The following is a 6,286-nucleotide window of genomic DNA, read 5'->3' on the forward strand; positions in this document are numbered from 1 at the left end:
AATGGTATTTGCTAAGCACTGACTATGTGCAAGGCACTGTTCTAAGCACTGAGCTAGATATAAGATAATCGGGTTGGACACAGTCTCTGTCCCCCTCAGGGCTCACAGTCCTAATTTCCATTTAACAGACAAGGAAACTGAGACTCAGGCAAGTAAAGTGTCTTGTCCAAGGTCAAATAGGAGGCAAGTGATGGAGCCAGGATTAGAACACGGGTCCTTCTGACTCCCAGGTCTATATTTTATCCACTAGGCCATGCTGCAATTGATTGTGCTATGCACTGTGGCAGATACATGGTAATCAGATAATAATAATAATCATAAAAATGACGGTACTTGTTAAGCACTTACTGCATGCCAAGCATTGTACTAAATGTTAGCGTAGATACAAGTTAGGTTGGACACAGTCCCTGACCTACCTAGGGCACACACTCTTAATCCCCATTTTTCAGATGAGGGAACTGAGGCCCAGAGAAGTGAAGTGACTTGCCTAAAGTCACGTAACGGACATCTGGTGGAGCCGGGATTAGAACCCATGACCTTCTGTCTCCCAGGCCTGGGCTCTATCCTCTAAACCACGCTGCTTCTCAATAAGATCCAGTGCTTGACCCACATGGGTCTGCAGATCTAACAAAGTTAAAACACACTGCTCACCTCGTTGTGTCTCAACACAACTTACTGGAACAACTCACCACCCAACCCTGTTCTTTCTTTCCCTGTTTCAGCCTCGAAGGGCCTTTCAGCACTATTAAAATGGCAGCGGGAGCCACTGGGGACCAAGAGAGACCATGATGGCATCTATTAAGTACTTATTATAATAATAATAATTGTAGTATCTGTTAAGCACTTACTATCTTTCAAACACTATACTAAGCTCTGGGGCGGATATAAGCAAATCAGGTTGGACGCCGTCTTTGTTCCACGTGGGGCTCACAGTCTCAATCCCCATTTTACAGATGGGGTCATTGAGGCACAAAGTGAAGTGAGTTGCCCAGAGTCAAATAGCAGACGTGTTGGAGCCAGGATTAGTGCAGGCATGGTTCTAAACACTAAAGTAGATACCAGATGATCAGGTTAGGCACCCATTCCAGTACTACACAAGGTTCACAGTCTAAGGGGGAGTGAGAACAGAACCGAGAGGAAACCGAGGCCCAGAGAAGTTAAATGACTTGCCCGAGGTCCAGCGCTTAGTACAGTGGCTGGCAGATAGTAAACACTTAAATATCACCATCATCATTATTATTATTAAGTGGCAGAACTGATAGTAAAACCCAGGGCCTGCTGATTCTCACTCCAGGCTGCTTTCCACTTGGGCAAGCTGACTTCCAAAGTGCAGAAACATGGGCAACGTTCCCACCAATCCTACCTAAAATTCCCGGGCTGCTCCAACTAGCCAAGGTGCCCTCCTGCTGCCATTAGCAGCTGCATCCCAAACATGCTCAGAGCAACTCCAGTCCCCCGAATTCTGAGCTGGGGAAGGAGGAGAGAGGTGAGGACTTGACTGCCCTGAACAGCCCATCCTTGGTACTCAGAGGCTCAGGTCACATTCTCATAAGATCCTCCTTCAGCCAAGAGAAGCAGGTGTGAGAAGCAGCATGGCCTAGTGGATAGAGATGGGCCTGAGATTCCGAAGGACCTGGGTTCTAATTCTGGCCCCACTATTTGTCTGCTGCCGTGTGACCTTGGGAAGTCACTTCACTTTACTGCGCCTATGCTATCTATAAAATGGAGATTATGACCGTGAGCCTTAAATAGAACAAGGACGGTGTCCAATCGAATTTTCATGTATCCACCCGGCGATTATACAGTGTCTGGCACATAGGAAGCACTTAACAATACTACAGTTATTTTTATCATTATTATCCAAGGGGTAGGCCGAACATGTTATTTCAATCAGTCAATCAATCCTACTTACTGAGCACTTATTGAGTATAGAGCACTGTACTAAGCATGTGGGAGAGTCCAATAAAATAGAGATTGTAGACACGATCCCTACATTCAAGGAGTTTACAATAATAATGTTGGTATTTGTTAAGCGCTTACTGTGTGCAGAGCACTGTTCTAAGCGCTGGGGTAGGTACAGGGTAATCAGGTTGTTCCACGTGAGGCTCACAGTTAATCCCCATTTTACAGATGAGGTAACTGAGGCACAGAGAAGTTAAGTGACTTGCCCACTGTCACACAGCTGACAAGGGGCAGAGCCGGGATTTGAACCCATGACCTCTGACTCCCAAGCCCGGGCTCTTTCCATTGAGCCAAGCTGAGTCTGTGGTATTCCTGAGTCTTGTCTTACGCTGTCGAGTCATCTCTGACCCATAAGAATGCCATGGATTACACCTCTCCCAGAACGCCCCATCTCCATCTGCAATCATTCTGGTAGCAGTTCCATAGAGTTTTCTTGGTAAAAATAGGGAAGTGGTTTACCACGGCCTTCTTCAGCGCAGTAAATTGAGTCTCCACCCTCGACTCTCTCCCATGTCACGCTGCCTGGCACAGGCGAGTTTGGACTTGTAGCAGATCGCCTTCCACTCGCTAGCCACTGGCCAAGCTAGGAATGGATTGGACAGGCCTCTGCTCGATTCTCCCTCCCATAGCCGAGACTGGTAGAGGACTGAAAACTCTCCAGCTGAGATCCTGAAAGGGAGCTTAGCACATAGTGAGTGGCTTAATAAATACTACAATTATTAATTGTCATTAGAAAGCCGGAGGGAAAGATTAAGCGTGTCAGAATCGTAGACCATAGTAGTACTGAGGGCAGTGCACTGAACTAAGAGTTGGGGAAGACATTAGAAGAAACAGAGGCAGAGGAAGAGAGTGAGACATGAGGAGGGTGGTAGAGAAAAAGGTGGAGAGAGGTAGAGAGAGATGTGGAGAGAGAGAGAGAAAGAGAGAGGTGGAGAGGCTGAGGTGGAAAGAGAGAAATGGAGAGAGAGAGGTGGAAAGACAGAGGTGGAAGACAAATGCAGAAAGAGGTGGAAAAAGAAAGAGGTGAGAAGAACGGTGGGGTGAAGGGGAAAGAGAAAGAGAGTAACAGGAGATGGAACAGAAAGACAAGGGGCTGCGGAAGTGTGACCTAATGGGTATAGACCTGGGAGTCAGAAGGACCTGGGTTCTAATCTCAGCTCTGCCACTTGTCTGCTGTGTGTCCTTCTGCAAGTCAGTTAACTTCTCTGTGCCTCAGTTACCTCATCTATGAAATGGGGATTATTCTATAAGCCCCATATGGAATGGGGATTGTGTCCAATCTGAGGGACTTGTATCTATCCCAGAGTTTAGCAGAGTACCTGGCACATAGTAAGCACTTGTATGCTCATTTTGGGCAGGGAACGTGTCTGCTAATTCTATTGCACTGTACTCTCCCAAGCGCTTATTACACTGCTTTGCATCTAGTAGGGGCGCAATAAATACCACTGACTGATTAACAAATACCATTAATAAGGGCAAAAACTCTATGCTTTGTAGCCCTCAATCATAGCATCTTTCTACTCTCATCTTTCCAGGCCGAAGGATCCAGAGCTTCTCAGCTTGTTTCCCTGTGGCAGCCGCTCCACTTCCTTGATCATCTTGGTTGCCCTCCTCTCCACCTCTGTCAGCTCCTTTATGTCTCCCCATGATGCGAGATCCAGAATCGTAAGGCACGGACCAGGTAAATCATAGTTTCTCTAGTAGCAGATCTGCCGGGCCTTTTGTTGTCGACCGCCTCCCAAAGATCTGCTCCAAAGATATGCAGCTTTGATCATTTTATTTTCTTTCCGTACCTTGTGTCTTTTGAGAGTAGAAAGATGCTATGATTGAGGGCTACAAAGCTTGGAATTTTAGCTCCCCAAATCCAGGAAGAAAGGCAGCTACTGAAGCTCGAGGGTGAAACAGAATCTTCCCTAGAACTGACACATCTCCTCCAAGAGGCCTTCCCTGACTAAGCCTTTCTTCTTCTCCCACTTCCTTCTGTGCCGCTCAGATTTGCTTCCTTTGTTCTTCCCCCTCCCGGCCTCGTGGAACTTATATACTTATCTGTAATATATTTATTCATAATAATGATGATGATGTTGGTATTTGTTAAGCGCTTACTATGTGCAGAGCACTGTTCTAAGCGCTGGGGCAGATACAGAGTAATCAGGTTGTCCCACATGAGGCTCACAGTCTTAATGCCCATTTTACAGATGAGGGAACTGAGGCCCAGAGAAGCGAAGTGACTTGCCCACAGTCACACAGTGGACAAGTGGCAGAGCCGGGATTCGAACCCATGAACTCTGGCTCTCAAGCCCGGGCTCTTTCCACTGAGCCACGCTGCTTCTCTGTTCGTCACCCTGCATCTAGACTGTAAGGCCGTTGTGGGCCGGGATTGTGTCTGTTTATTGTTGTATTGTACTCTCCCAAGCGCTTAATACAGTGCTCCGCACGCAGTAAGCACTCAATACGATTGACTGACTGATGCAGATGACCCTGGGGTTAAACTGCAGCAGAAAGATTTGTGGGATTAAGAAAGAATATGCCAAATGAGAATTCTGAACCACGCAAATGAGGTTAAGTGAATTCATCAATCAAGGGGTGATTTTTTTGTGTGTTTACTGAATGTACAGCCTGTATGAAACACTTGAGAGAATGTGATGCAATAGAGAAGCAGTGTGGCTCAGTGGAAAGAGACGGGCTTGGGAGTCAGAGGTCATGGGTTCAAATCCCTTCTCTGCCTCTCGTCAGCTGTGTGACTGTGGGCAAGTCACTTCACTTCTTTGGGCCTCAGTTACCTCATCTGTAAAATGGGGATGAAGACTGTGAGCCTCACGTGGGACAACCTGATTACTCTGTACCTACCCCGCACTTAGAACGGTGCTCTGCACATAGTAAGCGCCTAACAAATACCAACATTATTAAGTAGAGTCCTCAAGGAGCTTACAGTCTAGTGAAAGGGCTTTTTCTTGGGAAGTGTTTTCTTTTTGAAGCCAGAGCTTGGTTAGTGGAGGACAGAGAAGCAGTGTGGCTTAGTGGACAGAGCACGGGCTTAGGAATCCGAAGGACCTGGGTCTTAATCACTGCTCTGCAACCTGTCTGCTATGTGACCTTGGGCAAGTTACTTAACTTTTCTGTATCTCAGTCACCTCATCTGTAAAATGGGGATTAAGAGTGTGAGCACCATGTGGAACAGGGATTGTGTCCAACCTGTCCATCTAGTACTCACCCAAGCGCTTAGTGTAGTGTCTGGCACATAGTAAGCACTAAACAAATACCATAATATACCTATATTTTGTGGTACTTGCAGAGCCCATAAAAGGCAGTGGCAAAATGGCAACTAGTTCAAGGCCCCTGTGATGTGATTTTTTTTATGGTATTTGTTAAGCGCTTACTATGTGCAACTGTACTAAACTCTAGGGTAGATACAAGATAATTGGGTTGGACACAGTCTCTGTGTCACATGGGCTCACAGTGTTAATCCCTATTTTCAGATGAGGTAACTGAGGCACAGAGAAGGGAAGTGACTTGCCCAAGCTGACAAGTGGCAGAGGAGGGATTAGAACCCAGGTCCTCAAGTCTCCCAGGCCCTTGCTTTAACCTCATGGCCATAATGCTCATAAGTATTAATGAGGAGATCTTTTCTAAGACTTCAAGGAGAACTGACTGTGTAATGTAATGAAGAGAGAAGCAGCAGTGAATTTAAAATTGGACGTTTAACTCTTCTTGTCTACCTTAGTCTGGTGGAAAAAGCCCAGCCCTGGGAGTCAGACAACCTGGATCCTTTTCTTGGCTCTACCACTTGCCAACTGTGTGACCTCAGGCAGATCACTTAACTTCTCTGGGCCTCATTTTCCTCATCTATAAACGGAGGATTCAAAATCTGTTCTCCCTCCTACTTTGACTGTGAGCCCCATGTAGGACAAGGAACGTGTCCTATCTACATATTTTCATAATGAGAACAGTTCTTTGAACATAGTAAGCACTATAAAAATACCACAAAGGTTATTATTATTATCATTATTATTTTTATTATTATTAGAATAGCAGGTATCCTGTACAGTGTTTTGCACATAGTAGGTATTCAGCAGGATGGCCTATACACAGCACATGTTTATAGCATAATATTTAGAAAGAATGAAATATCGATTAGGTTCCAGAAATAATTTGGTCTACGGAGTTGGCAAGCCTGATATTTGGCCAGGTGTCCCCATGGCAAAGGCAGGAGAAAATAGAATCATGGCCTTCAGTCAGGGCTTCTCCGAGCTGTCCTTTTTTCAGAAGTATTCGTTAAGCCCTTACTACTACTAATAATAATAATGATGTTGGTATTTGTTAAGCG

At 45.7% G+C, this 6,286-nt stretch overlaps 1 non-coding gene across 1 annotated transcript; it reads right to left on the reverse strand.

The window, feature by feature from the left end:
• Nucleotides 1-2,503: 2,503 nt before the first annotated feature.
• Nucleotides 2,504-2,641, reverse strand: LOC114809331. The gene has a single exon (XR_003757118.1). It is a non-coding gene; the product is annotated as a small nucleolar RNA SNORA7 (small nucleolar RNA).
• Nucleotides 2,642-6,286: the final 3,645 nt, after the last annotated feature.

Source organism: Ornithorhynchus anatinus, chromosome 2 (assembly GCF_004115215.2).
Source record: "Ornithorhynchus anatinus isolate Pmale09 chromosome 2, mOrnAna1.pri.v4, whole genome shotgun sequence".
Taxonomy (NCBI): Eukaryota; Metazoa; Chordata; class Mammalia; order Monotremata; family Ornithorhynchidae; genus Ornithorhynchus; species Ornithorhynchus anatinus.